The sequence below is a fragment of the Macaca nemestrina genome, chromosome 17 (assembly GCF_043159975.1).
Source record: "Macaca nemestrina isolate mMacNem1 chromosome 17, mMacNem.hap1, whole genome shotgun sequence".
Lineage (NCBI taxonomy): Eukaryota > Metazoa > Chordata > Mammalia > Primates > Cercopithecidae > Macaca > Macaca nemestrina.
The window spans coordinates 24,136,572-24,154,049 of NC_092141.1; the positions used below are offsets into that span (position 1 = coordinate 24,136,572).

The window sequence follows — 17,478 nt, forward strand, 5'->3', positions numbered from 1 at the left end:
CTCTTCTGTCTAGGAGCCTCTTCTGATTTCTGCTTCACTGTGGAGTCTCTTCACATAGTCTTAAAAGATTATTGCTATGAAATTTTCTTATACATGTAACCCATAACCTCTACAATTCTGCAGTTTTAATTGGTTGTCTTACCAATAATGAGTTGCTTTGCTTCAAAATATTTAAAATTTCCAGAAGGCATAAATATGTATAGTTTTTTAGTTAAACCAGAAGAAAGTTGACTTTATTTACTAACATAACTTATACATAAAGGTTTAATAAATTTCCCTTCTTCTTTTCTTTTGCATCATAACAACCACTGAATATGATATTTCTATAGCAGTGGGGGTAAATGGACAAAGACTTTTGTGGCTAGAGGTGAATGGCCCAGGGTCTCCAGCACTCTAGGTCCCACTGAGACTGCCACACAGCTGAGGGCATCAGTATTTCCACACACCTGTAGTGCACAGTGCCCCAGAACAGAGATCAGATGTTCTCCTTTATTCAAATGGAGAGTTGAGAGTATTGTCATTGTAATTAAATTAATACATACATATTTATACACTGTTAAAATCTGGTTGGATTAGTGTCCCTTCACAAAACAAATTGCTTAAATGAAACCACAGAGGTAACATAATTGAGTACATCTGCTTCTATGAGATTCTCTTTTCAATTGAATTAGAATCTAATTTGAAATGTCGTAAAAAGTTTAAATATTCAACTCAATTATATTAAATTTTGTTTTTTTTGTTTTGAGACTGAGTTTAGCTCTTGTTACCCAGGCTGGAGTACAATGGCGTGATTTCAGCTCACTGCAAGCACCTTGTCCCAGGTTCAAGCGATTCTCCTGCCTCAACCTCCCAAGTAGCTGGAATTACAGGAGGCTGCCACCACGCCCAGCTGATTTTTGTATTTTTAGTAGAGATGGGGTTTCGCCATGTTTGCCAGGCTGGCCTCGAACTCCTGACCTCAAGTAATCCACCCACCTCGGCCTCCCAAAGTGTTGGGATTACAGGCGTGAGCCACCGTGCCTGGCCTTTTTAGATTATTTTACTTTATTTTAGTTACTTATTTTTATGACTTTATTGTTATAAAAATGCTAGTTTAAAAAAAATCAATCAATATAACAAAGAACAAAGTAGATGACCAACAAGCATTCCCACCTCCATGATCTAGAAATAACTGTCATCATTCCAAAAGTTGATACATGGTGGATTCCTTCACACCAGTTTGCAGTACAAAGTAATCCCTTGCTTGTAGAAAATATTATTATTATCATTTTTATTTTTGAGACAGAATTTGACTCTTGTGGCCCAAGGTGGAGTGCAATGGCGCAATCTCAGCTCACTGCAACCTCTGCCTCACGGGTTCAAATGGTTCTCCTGCCTCAGCCTCCCAAGAAGCTGGGATTACTGGCACATACCACAATGGCTGGCTAATTGTGTGTATTTTCAGTAGAGACAGGGTTTCACCATGTTGGCCAGGCTGGTCTTGAACTCCTGACCTCAGGTGATCTAGTCGCCTCAACCTCCCAAAGCGCTGGGATTACAGGCATGAGCCACCACACCCAGACTAGAAAACATATTAAGTAGCAAACAGTAGCAGTATGCTTCGGGGTTTTAGATTGATTATTTTCAAATCTCTAGAAAAGCTCAATGCATTATCTTAGGCTATGACCCCCGGGCAGAGTCTCATCTGTTAATTGGGGGCAGGTCTAAGGGTCCTTTCAGCTCTCAGATTAATGGTTTTCCAGGTTGATCTGCTACCTGCCACACACCCATCCTTGGTTTTGTTTGTGTGCTTTTACAGAGACAAGATCTCACTATGTTGACCAGGCTGGTCTTGACCTCCTGGCCTCAAACAATACTTGTGCCTTGGCCTCCCAAAGTGCTGGAGTTACAGATGTGAGCCTCTGTGCTCAGCCCATCTTTGGCTGTTCAAGTGTGGAAGTAAATAGTAAATGCCAAGTTTACATCCAGGTCAGAAGTGGCAGATGCCCCAGGGCAGAATCATAACCCTAACCAGGCTTCCCACTGCATGAAGACCTTATTTTCTAAAGCTTAAACCTGGACAAAGGTGGCCGGGCATGGTGGCTCACGCCTGTAATCCCAGCACTTTGGGAGGCCAAGGCAGGTGGATCATGAGGTCATGAGATCGAGACCATCATGGCTAACTTTGTGAAACCCCGTCTCTACTAAAAATACAAAAAATTAGCCAGGCATGGAGGTGGGTACCTGTAGTTCCAGCTCCTTAGGAGGCTGAGTCAGCAGAATGGTGTGAACATGGGACGCGGAGCTTGCAGTGAGCCGAGATTATGTTATTGCATACCAGCCGGGGCGGCAGAGTGAGAATCCGTCTCAAAAAAACAAAAAACAAAAAACAAAACAAAGAAACACTTGGACAAAGGTCTAACCAGTAGCACTGTGTTCATGAATATCAGGTCAAAAATTTAAAATTGGGACTATCCAGAAGAACCTGGTAGATGCAGGTGCCGTCCACAGTCCAATGGTCAGCTACAAAAACAGGCTATTTGTACTTTCCTTTTTCATGGAGCCTTTGATTTAAAAATTGATGACACTTTCTTGCTTCTGGTGTGGTTCCCTTTCTTCATTTTCCACAAGTAGCTTCCTCCATCCCACCTCCCAACAGGCCACAGTCAATTCAGGATACTTTAACCATGAAAATGATTCTCCATAACATGAATTTAGAGGCCAGGCACGGTGGCTCACGTCTGTATTCCCAGCACTTCAGGTGGCCGAGGCGGGCAGATCACTTGAAGTCAGGAGTTCAAGACCAGCCTGACAAACATGGTGAAACTCTGTCTCTACTAAAAATACAAAACTGCCTGGGCGCGGTGGCTCACGCCTGTAATCCCAGCACTTTGGGAGGCCGAGGCGGGCGGATCACGAGGTCAGGAGATCGAGACCATCCTGGCTAACACGGTGAAACCCCGTCTCTACTAAAAATACAAAAAATTAACTGGGCATGGTAGTGGGCACCTGTAGTCCCAGCTACTCGGGAGGCTGAGGTAGAAGAATGGCGTGAACCCAGAGGCAGACCTTCAGTGAGTGGAGATCGCACCACTGCACTCCAGCCTGGGCAACAGAGCAAGACTCCATCTCAAAAAAAAAAAAAAAAAAAGACATACTAAATAGGCTGGGCACGGTGGCTCATGTCTGTAATCTCAGCACTTTGGGAGGCCGAGGCGGGCAGATCACGAGGTCAGGAGATCGAGACCATCCTGGCCAACATGGTGAAACCCAGTCTCTACTAAAAATGCAAAAATTAGCTGGGTGTATTGCTATGCACCTGTAATCCCAGCTACTTGAGAGGCTGAGGCAGGAGAATGCTTGAACCCAGGAGGCAGAGATTGCAGTGAGCCGGGATCATGCCACTGCACTCTAGCCTGGTGACAGAGTGAGACTCCATCTCCAAAAAATAAAAATAAAAAAAAGTACTAAATAAAATGCGAGGGCATTTTTAGAGTATAAAGGAGAGGGCAGAACAGAAAGTACAGAACTTCTTAAAGTTGATTATAAACATTATGGAGGAAAAAAACCCTGAAGGGCCGAAAATGGGACTTTTAGAAGATGGCAGGAGCTGAAATGCAGCTTGTGGATCTCCCTAAGTATTCCATAAAAATCAGAGAAACAGCCGGGTGTGGTGGCTCACATTTGTAATCCCAGAACTTTGGGAGGCCGAGGCAGGAGGATCACTTGAGGTCAAAAGTTTGATACCAGCCTGGCCAATATGATGAAACCCTGTCTTAGTGATTGTGTTTCCCACAGTGCCCTCCTCAAGCTCCTCCTTCATAATCTCACTTCAGTGGCTGGATATACTTGACTTCTCAGATTTCCCGAACAGCTCCAACTTGTCTACCCATTCTCATTGATTTGGACTATCTGGTTAGTGGACTCCTCTAATCCTCCGATTCCCTGTTCCAGACACACAACTCACTTAGTCCCCTCAAAATTGTATACAATCTAATTTCTACAATAAATTCCTTATCATTACACAGTCTGAGTGCTAGTCTGAATGACAAATCTTTCTAAATACAGTAATACATACTGAGGCCAAGGCAGGCAATCGAGACCAGCCTGGCCAACATGGTGAAACTCCGTCTCCACTAAAATACAAAAATTAGCCGACCATGGTGGTGCACGCCTGCTGTTCCAGCTACTTGGAAGGCTGAGTCATGAGAATTGCTTCAACCCAGGGGGCAAAGGTTGCAGTGAGCTAAGCTCCACTGCACTCCAGCCAGGGCAACAGAGCAAGACTGTCTCAAAAAAAAAAATATATATATATATATATACACACACACACACACACACACTCCCACATATATATATATGTGTACACATGTATATATGTATGTATATATGTGTACACATGTATATATGTATTTTATATATGCCGAAAGAGCAAATAACATGGATGACACAATGACACTTAAATAAAAGACATGTCTAAAATTAAATGTAACATAAAACAAAAAAAAGTCTAAATTTATTAAACAATGGAATAATCTCCAGAATATATCTTAAGTTAAACAAGATGGAGAAAATATACACAATATGTTCCATTCATCTAAGACAAGGGAGGAGATAGAAATATATGTTTCTTATACTAAGAAGCAAAACAAAACAGTAGAAGAATGAAATGTTAAAAAAAATTAGTGGTTGCCTTTAGGAAATAAAAAGAAAGTAGAAGTGACAAGAAGAGAATCCATATTCTATATGGAATACATATTGTTTTATAGATTTCATTTTAGAACTATGCAACTTACATAAACATAAAATTAAAATTTTAAGAAGTCTGGAAGTCAAAAGTAAATGAACTGTAATCTGTATCAAATTCTTTAATGGAAGAATCATAAAGAGAAGAAGTATTCTCAGTGATTTCAAGTTAATATTAACTGTATATTGCTAGTAGAATATACTCTAGTGACAAAACAAAGATAAATCTTGATCCTGCATGTATTGTAGAATCAAGGCAACAGGTACTTCTGTGGTATTGTAATTCTATCACTCCTAGTGTCTCTAAAAACCCAAGACTTTCAGCATGGGAGATGAAAGTAATGGTAAAGAACATGTAGTCTTGAATTTGAAATAGAAGTAACTATATAAAGTCAATATATTTTATTTTGTACTAAGAAAACATAATTTTACTTATCTCCATTGAAAATGCCTAGAAACAATGACCAATCCCATACTAATGACTAATGATCAATCCCATAGCAATGACTAGTGACTAATCCCACAGTAACCCTCACCCAATTGTAATCTTGAACTACCATTTCCCAGTAAAAGGAATCTGGACTCCTTTAGGAAATGGCTGCTTATATGTATGGAGTGAAAGGAAAAATAAAAAAGACATAATGACCCTGAAACATCTTGTCATACCAGACAGCAACACTGACTAATAAGGGTCAAGTAAAAAATGGTTAGGAATGAATTTTAAAGAGGCCCCCACTGGCCAAAAGTGTAATAATTTGAACATGGTTAAAGATGACAATTTACTGAAAGATATTAAACATATTTAAATCCATACTACTGTTTCCATGTTGGATAGAATAATTTACTGCAAAAAAAATAGCTCCCTCCCACCACAAATGTAATTTCTAACAAAAGATGAAATACAAAAAATCATCTGTTTGGGCCGGGTGCAGTGTGGATCACGCCTGTAATCCCAGCACTTTGGGAGGCCGAGCTGGGTGGATCACAAGGTCAGGAGATTGAGACCATCCTAGCTAACATGGTGAAAACCAGCTTCTACTAAAAATACAAAAAATTAGCCGGGCATGGTGGCAGGTGCCTGTAGTCCCAGCTACCTGGGAGGCTGAGGCATGAGAATAATGTTAACCTGGGAGGCAGAACTTGCAGTGAGCCGAGATCATGCCACTGCACTCCAGCCTGGGCAATGGAGTGAGACTCCATCTTCAAAAAATAAAAAAGTAAAAATAAAATAAAATAAAAAAAGAGGAAGTAACAGAAAATTCTATCTACTTGCTATAGGGAAGTAATAAAATAAGCACACTGCAGCACTCTTTGAAACAAGGGCATAAACAAAAAGTAAATATTGCTGTAGAAGATAGACTTGATTCTGAATTATCTATTCCCCAAACATAAAATGGAGAAAATAATTGATAAACAAATGCAAATTCTGCAAGTACAACAGACAATAGTAAATACAATACTGCTTAGATTTTTGTTTTCTTTAGTGAGGTTGTATTAAAAATTAGGGATGAAAAATGTTTTGGTCTGGAAAATAAACTCTTCTATAATGATCTGATATTTTCACTTGAAATATGATTTATATTTAAGAGAAATTATACACACAAACACAAAACACAGAAACACTTATCTTTTTTATTATTATTATACTTTATGTTCTAGAGTACACGTGCACAATGTGCAGGTTTGTTACATATGTATACATGTGCCATGTTGGTGTGCTGCACCCATTAACTAGTCATTTACATTAGGTATATCTCCTAATGCTATCTCTCCCTCCTCCCCCCATCCCACAACAGGCCCTGGTGTGGGATGTTCCCCTTCCTGTGTCCATGTGTTCTCATTATTCAATTCCCACCTGTGATAGGAGAAACACTTATCTTTAACATGAAGCAATATTCTTTGTTTTTATCCCTGTAAATCTGTATCTTTGTTAGGTGATACAAATTCTATACTTCTGTGGTATGCATGGTTTCTTATGGGGTGGAGGTTTATAATAATTATAGTTATCAGATACAGCTTGTGTCAAGTGCTATTTACACATCCTTTTATTTAACCCTCACAACAACTCTGGGGCAGGAATTATTATTGCCCCCATTTTAAAGTTGAGGAACTGAGGAACAAGGATGTTAAGAACTTGCCCAAAGTTCTACAAAGAGCAGTGATAGAACGGGAGTCTAATCAGTTTTTCACTATTACAGTATATTACCTAGATGAAATTTACCAAAGTTCATTCAGAAAACAAATAGAACACACAAGATGATACAGGAAAATTACAAAAGAAGCTGACCATGGAGGAGTTCCCTTTTCCCTTCTGGAGAGAGTCTCTAGGAGTATGTAGTAACTCTTCATGATCTATGGACATTTGACTGGTATTTCCACTAGACGGAATATCACATCCTACTCCATGAAAAAGGAGAAAGTGACGGGAACTTCTATCTGCCTGCTAGAAAAAAAGAAATAAATAAGCTTTACTGAAGCACTGACCACCAAGAGGAATAAAAACTTGTTTGACTTGTCTTCCTGTCTGAGACTCTCCTAGAAAACCTCTCCTCTCAGTCTCTCTGCCCCACCTTGAAGGAGATTCACTAGAAACCCATTAGAACAATTAATGTTTACTTAATGTCTTTAAAATTTCTTTCAGTTTCCCATCCATTCTCTAAATCATCAGAAACAGTAGATTCTACAAATATAAATTAAGCCTAACACAAATATAAGTAAAACATGAACGTAAATCTACTATGTGAAAACTATGATTCAATCTCAATGACAAAGATTGTTTTTTCTATAAGATTTTATCCTGTGCCATGTTGGGATAACTAGAAATTAACTCTTGAGATTAAGTTATTCTGGACCAGTAATTAACCCTGGTATATACACCCAGTATGTCACAAGAGTGACTGTGCTGACCAGGGCACTAGGAATTCATTAGTGGATTCCTCATACTCATATTCTGGAGATTACACCATAGGCAAGGGCATGAAAGTCTGAAGTCTAGTCTCTTTCTGTATCTTTGGAATAATGCCAAATTTTGCTACATTAACACATCAAATAGGCCAGATGTGAATAAAACCACTTCACCATTAATCTATTTCTAAACAGAGACAATTTATTAACCACAAGCAGTATAATAACAAAAAGGATATGAGTTTCATACATTTAAGGTTTTTCACAGCTATGCCGCTAGTACCAGATTAAAAACTCATTGAATCAGGCACTCCCAAAACTAGGCCATAGGAGAATCCCTAAATTTATTAACTATAGAAACTATTTGTTAAAAAAAATTTAAGGTTCTTCTCTATCCTCCACAACCTATGTTTCAATAGTTCAGAATCTCAAAAATTTCACTCCACCCCAACGAAGAAGTCTCCTGATATTTTCAAGAGGTGAAACCCTTATTGGAGGAATAGAAATAAATCTAGATTGAGGACCCTCAACATTTTCCCTTTTCCTTCTTGATAGATAATTCTCTGGACTAGTCTAGCCATGACATCTAGGCCTTTACAATTTCTCAGAGCTATGATTCTAGAAATGGACAAAAACTCATTAAATCAAGTACTCCTAAATCTATGCCATAACAGAATTCTTCATTATAGAAGCTACATGTTAAATCAAATTCAATGGATGAATTATGTCTTCTGTATGAACTTGAGAGTAAAGATGGAACATGCTCCTCAAGCTACTTTGGATATAGCAGTCCCCACTTTTCCTAGGCCTGCCCCACAGAGACCTATTTAACTCAACTAGAACTAGAATTCATCAACAGTGTGGTTTTAAGGCCACAGCCTCTGAATAACTTTTAAAATGTTGATTTGCCAGCCATTGTCCTCTGCACATATGTATCCTTTTGAGAACCTTGGGAGAAAGGAGAAGCTGAAATAGAAACTAATTTAGCTAGAAAACACTTTTTAATCTCTCCCCGTTACCATTCCAAATATTCTTCCATTTTTTAAAGATGTCATTTTGCTTACCTTATTTTTAAGAAGAAATTTATTCCTGCAGATCAAAATTTCCCACAACCACTCGAGAATTTCTGTGCTACTAAGCGTTTGATGACTAGTTAATTTCTTGCAGATGTAAAAAAGCATTTGTGAGCTGCAGCAACACAAAGTTCATTGTTACTAGCATCATCAAAAACCGAATGCAGATATAACCAGACACAATAATGGCATTCTACCATAATGAATACAAGTTGAGAGAAGCTTAGTTTCCCTGTAGGGTTTTAGTGAAATAGTTATCAAAGTGTTGATGGCATTATAATCAAAGGAAACAAGTCTATAGGTTATAGAAAAAAAGCAAGTATTTATAAGCCCCCTATGTTTCATTAAACACCCAGTGTTTCTATCCATTTATCTCATCCTTGCAGTTGACATAAGAAACAATAAACCACATGCACAGCAGAGACTGCCTATAAACCTAGTGCTCCACAGTGGGGTCTGCAAGCTGCCATCCACAGGCCAAATCCAGCCTATCACTTGCTATTGTAAATATAAAGTTTTAGTTAAACACAGCTACACCTGTTCATTCACATATTGTCTATGGCCACTTTCATGTTCCAAAGGCAGAACTGAATGGTTATGACAGAAACCGTATGACCCACAGAGCCTAACATATTTACTATCTGACTTTTTAGAGAAAAGTTACCTGATCCCCACTCTAGAGCTGCACTGTCTAACATGGTAGCTACTAGCCAGCCACACATGGCTATTGAGCACTTTAAGTGTGGCTTGTTCAAATCGAGATGTGCTGTAAGTATAAAAGACACACCAAAGTTCGAAAGACTTTATTGAAAAAAAGAATGAACTATGTCATTAATAACTTTTATATTGATTACATGTTAAAATTATAGATAATATACACCCGGTTAAATAAAACATTGATACAATTAATTTTACCTGCATCTCTTTACTCTACTCTTTAATGTAGTAACTAGAAAACTTTAAATAACATACGGGATTCTCATTATATTAGTAGTGGAGAGCGCTGCCCTAGAGTAAGGTTTAATTCAGCTGTCAAGTAACTGAGCACACCCATTCCTATAAGATAATGGCAAACTTGAGGTTTACACATCTACATTTTCCTCAGCGTGGTGACTTCATGCTCGTTAAAATGTAATGATTTATATAATTGAGGAAGTAGACCACAAAATTCTGTATATATTTTTGTCTTCTAAGCAGGTGTCCGTGATTAATTCATTCATCAAAAGCATTGGTATTACAGAAAATTTAAAAAAGATCATAGTTTAAAAAACTGAAAAAACAATATTGTCACAAAATTTTGTAATTTTGAGGTGACCTTATCACCTCAACCACCAGGCCACATACAGCTCACATGATGGGGCTGTGGGCCCCAGGACCAACTTACCAGGTGTATGTAAAAGTCTAGGGGAGGGGACACTGGAGTTCTGTGGGGTCTGTGCCGTTTCTGGGTGCTGGGAAGGCTGCCGTGCGGGGCTGGGCAGGAAGCCATGGGAGACGGGGTAGGGCTGGAACTGCAGCCAAGTGGGAGAAACATGGGAGCCAGGCCTAGGCAGGGCAGCCACAAAACTCACTCTGCAACAAACCATAGTGGTGACCACTCCCCATCCTGTTTCCCATGCCAGCCGGGCAGGGACCTCACCCAAAACAAGGGGTGGGGAAACTGGCAAGAGAAGCACCCCGAGCACAGGCTCAGTGTGGGCCAAGAGCACACACAGCCGGCGTCCTGCTTCTGGAAGGTGATGGGATGCCAGCGAGACTGCAGGGTGGACACTTCCTTCAGCTAGAAGCCTTACGAGCATACCAGATGGGTCTGCACCAGCTGAAAACACCATGGCTGCTCACTTTCCAAATACCAAGAAATGGAAAGAAAAGGGAAGTTCGGCCAGGCACAGTGGCTCATGCTTGGAGTCCCAGCGCTGTGGGAAGCCGAGGCAGGTGGATCAGTTGAGGTCTGGAGTTAAAGACTAGCCTGGCCTGTCTCTACTAAAAATACAAAGAAAAATTAGCTGGGCATAGTGGCACATACCTGCAGTCCCAGCTACTCGGGAGGCTAAGGCAGGAGAATTGCTTGAGCCCGGGGAGGTGGATGTTGCAGTGAGCCGCAATCACACCACTGCATTCCAGCCTGGGTGACAGAACAAGACTCTGTGTCAAATTTGTAAAGAAAAGGAAGAGAAAAGGGAAAAGTAAGTTCTAGACTGAGCGCGATGGATCATGCCTGTAATCTCAGCACTTCGGGAGGCCAAGGTGGTAAGATCTCTTAAGGCCAGGAGTTCGAGACCTACCTGGAAAACATGGTGAAACCCTGTCTCTACTAAAATACAAAAATTAGCCAGAGATGGTGCTGGGCGCCTGCAATCCCAGCTCCTTGGGAGGCTAAGGCAAAAGAATCACTTGGACCCAGTAGGCAGGGGTTGCAGTGAGCCAAGATCATGCCACCGCACTCCAGCCTAGGCAACAGAGTGAGACTCTGTATCAAAAAAAAAAAAAAAAAAAAGGATGGACAAGAACAGTTCTCACTTTCCTGCTGGGTTCCACTGGCTGGGCAGTTACTATGTACCACCTCCAGGCTGGCTCTCAACACATGCCATGTCCTTCCTCTGCATAAGAGATCAAGACAAGGGAGCCCTCGCCCCGCCAGCAGGCCTGAGGACATGCGGAGACACACAGGGAGGTGTGGCAGACAGGCTCCAATCTCATCACACAAGGTGGTCAGCCTTTCCCAGCTGTAAGTGAACATGAGTTCCATGGTGTGTTTCACACAAGACTCCATCTAAATAAGAAGGTGACAGCTGGGTGTGGTGGCTCACATCTGTAATCCTAGTACTCTGGGAGGCCGAGGAGGGTGGATCACTGAGGTCAGGAGTTCGAGACCAGCCTGATAAACATGGTGAAACCCCGTCTCTACTATACTTTTACTGATAAAGCAGGCAATGAACATACTGTGAAGAAATCCTGAGCTCTTAATTAAAAGGAACACAGAGTTATATCTAAATCATTTGCTACAATGATCTAAAACCACTTTATTTACATCTTAGTATTAATCAGAGAGCAAAAACTCCTACGTTACCTTTATTTTCAGAACTGGAGCCAGGGTTGCTATGTGGCGCAGGCAACGTTTTCATAACCCCATGATACTATGTTTGCCCCCAAGTAAACAGGAGGGAGATCCAGGGCCCCCTTCCAAAGCAATAGCCTAGGGGAGAGAAGGAAAATCAAAGACACTGAGATGATTCATTTTAGCAAGAAGTGTACCTGCCACCCCAAAGAGCAGAAACCACAATCTTAAAACTAAGATGTATAACATATATATATTTTTGAGACAGAGTCTTGCTCTTTCGCCCATGCTAGAGTCCAGTGGCACGAACTTGGCTCGCTGTAACCTCTACCTCCCAGGTTCAAGTGATTCTCTTGCCTCAGCCTCTCGAGTAGCTGGGACTACAGGTGTGTGCCACCATGTCCAGCTAACTTTTTTTTTAAAAGGGGAGACGGGGTTTTGCTGTGTTAGCCAGGATGGTCTTGATCTCCTGACATCATGATCCACCCACCTTGGCCTCCCAAAGTGCTGGGATTGCAAGCATGAGCCACCACACCTGGCCTAAGATGTATAATATTTTATATGAATATTATTCACAAAAGATATTCACAATATTTTAAATAAAAAATTACAAAGCTGTTTTTCTTAAAATGCTACAATAAAATTATATTTGTGTATAAAATGTATCTATTGTATGTGTACATTTGTGTGTGTGTGTGAGGGAGAGAGGGTTATGAATTAGGAAGCATATGTACCAAAACATTAGTAGTAGTCATCTTTGGGTAATGAGATTACGAATGATTTCCACTTTCTTTTCTATACCTTATCAATCATCATCTCAAAATTTACAATCAGAATTCATTATAAGCTATTGCATTTTTATTTATTTATTTTATGAGACAAGGTCTCACTCTGTCACACAGGCTGGAGAGTGCAGTGGCATGATCTCAACTCACTGCAACCTCGGCCTCCTAGTGTCAAGCAATCCTCCCATCTGAGCCTCCTGAGTAGCTGAGACCAATCAAAGTTAAGTATTCTTCAGTTTAAAATAACTTGTTATAATTATGTTGTTTAGCCTCATGGTAACCAGAAAACAAAATCGATAACAGACACCCCAAAAATTAAAAGCAAGGAATTAAAACACACTACCAGAAAAAATTACCTCACTACAAATAACGACAGGAAGGAATGGAAGGAGGAAAGAAAAGAAAGGAAGAAAGAAAGAGAGAGATCAGAGAGAAGAGAAAGAGGAAGGAAGGGAGAAAGAATAAAAAAAAAAAAAGAGAGAGTAGCAAAACAACCAGAAAACAAGTAAAACCTGGCAGTAGTGTGTTTTTACCTGTTAGTAATAGCCTTGAATATAAATGAATTAAATTCTCTAAGACTTAGGGGCTGAATGGGTTAAAAAATAAGACCCAATTGTATACTACCTACAAGAAACTCAGTTCACCCGTAAAGACATATATAATATATAGACTGAAAGTGAAGGGATGATACAAGATATCCCATACCAATGGAAACAGAAAAAGCAGGAGTAGCTCTACTTACATAAAACAGACTTTCAGTCAAAAAAGGAAAAAAAATGAAGATAATCATGTAGTCAGAAAGAAGTAAACAGCAGCATAACAATTATAAGTGCATATGCAACCAGCACTCAAGCACTAAACACAGAAGCAAATATCAACAAACCTTACAGGACGGATGGACTGCAATACAGTAATAGAATACTTCAATGCTCCACTATAACCAACACCCCACTATCATCAATGGACAGATCATCCAGACAACAAAACATCATCAGTTAAACTGTACTCTATTCCAAATGGACCTAATATGGACAGCTCTCCACTCCACAACTGCACAATGCACATTCCACTGAGTAGCACATGCATTATTCTCCAAGACAGACTATGTGTTAGGCCAAAAAACAAGTCACAACACATTTTTAACAACTGAAATCATATCAAGTATCTTTTCTGACCACAGTGAAATAGTACTAGAAAGCAGTAACAGGAGGAACTTTAAAAACTGTACAAATATATGGAAATTAAAATACATGATCATGAACAACCAATAAATAAATAAATAAAATAAAATAATTAAAAATTTATTGAAACAAATAAGAATGGAAACAAAACATAAAAATTCCTGTGGGATGCAGCAAAGGCAGTTGTAAGAGGAAAAGTACATAGCTATAAATGCCTACATCAGAAAAGTAGAAAGATCTCAAATAAACAACCTGACAGTACACCTGAAGTAATGAGAAAAACAAGAAAAATGAAACGCTAAATTTAGTAGAAAAAATATCATAAATATTAAAGAGGAAAATTTAAAAATAGAAACAAAAAATACAAAAAGTCAATGGAACAAAGAACTGGGATTTTTAAGAAAAAAATCAAAACTGATGAGCTTTAACTAGACCAAGGAAAAGAAAAAGGAAACAAATAAAATCATAGCTGAAAAAGGAGACATTACAACTGATAACACAGAAATACGAAGGATGGTAAGAGATTATTAAAAACACCTATATAAAAACAAATTGAAAAATCTAGGTGAAATGAATAAATTTCTGGACACATAACAAATTCCCAAGATAGAATGATGAAGAAATAAAAAACCTGAACAGAACAATAATGAGTAATGCAATTCAAGCAGTAATAAAAAGTCTTCAATCAAAGAAAAACACAATAATCATGGTTTTACTGCTGAATTCTACCATTTTTAAAAGAGCTAATACCAATTTTACTCAAAATATTCCTCAAAAAAAATGAAGAGGAATGAAGGCTTCAAAACTTGTTCTATGAGGACAGCATGACCCTGGTACAAAAACCAAACCAGGGCACAACACAAAAAGAAAACCATAGGCAAATATCCCTGATGAACACAGACGCAAAAAGTCCTCAACAAAATACTTGAAAATTGCATTTGACAACACATAAAAAGATGATCTGCCATGATCAAGTGGAATTCATTCCAGGAATATGAGGATGATTCAATAAACACAAATAAATAAATGTGCGACATCACATTCAGTGAATCAAGAACAAAAACCATATAATCACTTCAGTAAATGCTGGAAAAAAATCAACATTCCTTCATGACAAAAACTGAACAGCATGAGTATAGAAGGAACATATGTCAGCGCAATAAAGGCCATATGACAAACCCACAGCTAACATCATAATCAACGGGGAAAAGTCAAAAGCGCTTCCTCTAAGATTTGGAACAAGTGTGGCTGCTTTTACACCACTTTTATTCATCATAATACTGAGTCTTAGGTAGAGCAACTAGACAGGAGAATGCAATGAAGACACCCAAATTGGAAAAAAAGGAAATCAAACTGTCTTTGTTTGCAAGGGATATGATCATACGTAGAAAGAGAACCCTAAAGATTCCACAAAAAAACCTACTAGAAATAATAAATTCAGTCAAGTTGCAAGATACAATATCAATATATAAAAATGAGTAGCATACTCATGCACCAATAGTGAAATAACTAAGAAGGAAATCAAGAAATCTATTTCATTACCAATAAAATGATACCTAGGGATAAACGTAACCAAAAAGACAAAAGATCCACAATGAAAACTATAAAGTATAGATGAAAGATATTAAAGCAGACACAAGTAAATGAAAAGATATTCCACGTCCAAGCACTAGAAGAATATTGTGGAAGTATCTGTATCACCCAATGTGATCTACACAATCAATACAATCAGTATTAAATTACAAGACATTCTTCATACAGAAAAAAAAAATCCTAAAATTCACATGGAAGTGCAAAATACTTCAAATAGATTAAAAAATGTGGAATAAAAAGAAAAGCTGGAGTCATCACACAACCTGATTTCAAAATATATTACAAATCTATAGTAAGGCAGGTACTATCAAAACAGCATGGTACGATCTAAAAAAGGGGTGGGAGAGAGAGAGAGAAACAAAGTAATGACAGACAGACACAGACAAATGAAATAGAATAGAGAAATCAGAAATAAATTCACCCATTTACAGTCAACTCATTTTTAACAAAAACACCAAGAACACACATTCGGGAAGGACAATCTCTTCAATAAACTGTGCTAGGAAAACCCAACACCCACATGTACAAGAATACATCTAGACTGTTATCTTACCATATACAAAAGTCTACTCAAAATAAAGATTTAAATGTAGGACCTGAAACTATGAAACTACTAGAGAAGAAAACATAGGATAAATGCTTCATGAAATCAGTTAGGACAAGGAATTTTCTAACAGACATCAAAAGCACAAGCAACAAAAGCAAAGATGTATTTACATTAAACTTGTCAAAAGCACAAGCAACGAAAGCAAAGTTGTAATTACATTAAACTTAAAAGCTTCTGCAAAGCAGAGGAAGCAATCAGTAGAAGCAACAACCCAGAGAAAGGAAGAAGGTATTTCCAAACTATGCATCAGTAAAGGGGGTTAAGACACAAAATATATAAAGAACTCAAACTACTCAAAAGCAAAAATACAAATAATCTGATTTAAAAAAAATTCTACCCCAAACTTTGTCTCCCACCATTATTTCCCCACCTTCTTTTCCCGACTGCCTTTGGCCTCCTCCCCCATGCCACCCTTTTTCTTCCTCCATCTACCCCAAAACTTTTTCCCTACCATTTTTTCCCCATCGTCATTTCGCACACCCTTCTCTACTCTCCCGTTCACCACCCTTTTCCCCATCCATCTACCCAAACTCTTTGACTGTTTTTTCCCACCGTCTTTTCCCCTTCTCCCTGGCCACCTTCTTTTTCCCCGTCCCACTCTCTTCACCCTCTTTTGCTCCTTCATCTAAGCAAAAACATTTCCCCTATCTTTTCCCAAAGCCTTCTCCCCACTCCTGCTGCTTACCACCCTCTTTTCCCCTTTCATCTACCCAAAAACTGTTTTCCTCATCGTATTTCCCCCCGCTCCTCCTTGCCACCCTCTTTCCCTTCTCCAACTACCTAAAAACATTTCCCCACCGTCTTTTCGCAAAGCCTACTCCTCACTCCTGTTCACCTCCTTCTTTTTCCCCTCCATCTATCCCCCCAAATTTTCCCCACTGTCTTTTCACAAAGTCTTCCCCCTTCCCACTCATACTCTTCTTTGCCCTATCCGGCTTGCCACTCTCTTTTTTGCCCTCTATCTACCCCAAACTATTTTCCCCAACCCTCTTTCCCCGCTCCCTCTAGCCACCCTCTTTTCTGCTCCTCGTCACCCTCTTTCCCCCCTCCATCTACGCAAACTCTTTTTACCCACCATCTTTTCTTTCTTCACCGTCTGTCTTTTCTGCCCACTGTCTTTTCGCAAAATCTTGTTTTCCTCCCGCTGGCTACCCTCTTTTTCCTTCCCCCACTTGTTACTCTCTTTTCCCCCTCTATCTACCCGAAAACTTTTGTCCCCACTGTCTTTTCACGAAACCTTCTCTCCCTACTGCTCGCCCCCGTTTCCCCCCCCCACTCTCTTTCCTCCTCCCTCTTGCCATCCTTTTTTCCCTCTCCATCTACCCATAAACTTTTACCCACCGCCTTTCTGCAAAACCTTCCCTCCCTCCCGCTTGCCCACCCTGTTTTTCCCCTCCATCTACCCAAAAACTTTTTTTCCCACCATCTTTTTCCCCACGGTCTTTTTGCAACACTTTCTCCTGCTCGCTATCCTCTTTTCCCTTTCGCACTAACCACCCTCTTGACCCCCCTCCATCTATCCCAAAGCTATTTTCCTCCTCCTATTGCTCCA

At 39.4% G+C, this 17,478-nt stretch overlaps 1 long non-coding RNA gene across 1 annotated transcript; it reads right to left on the reverse strand.

The window, feature by feature from the left end:
* Positions 1 to 8,693: 8,693 nt before the first annotated feature.
* On the reverse strand, positions 8,694 to 11,890 carry LOC139359341 (uncharacterized). Its single transcript, XR_011615262.1, has 3 exons — positions 11,773 to 11,890; positions 10,729 to 10,827; positions 8,694 to 8,817 (listed from the first exon to the last, which is right to left on the reverse strand). It is a non-coding gene; the product is annotated as an uncharacterized lncRNA (long non-coding RNA).
* Between the last annotated feature and the right edge of the window lie 5,588 nt (positions 11,891 to 17,478).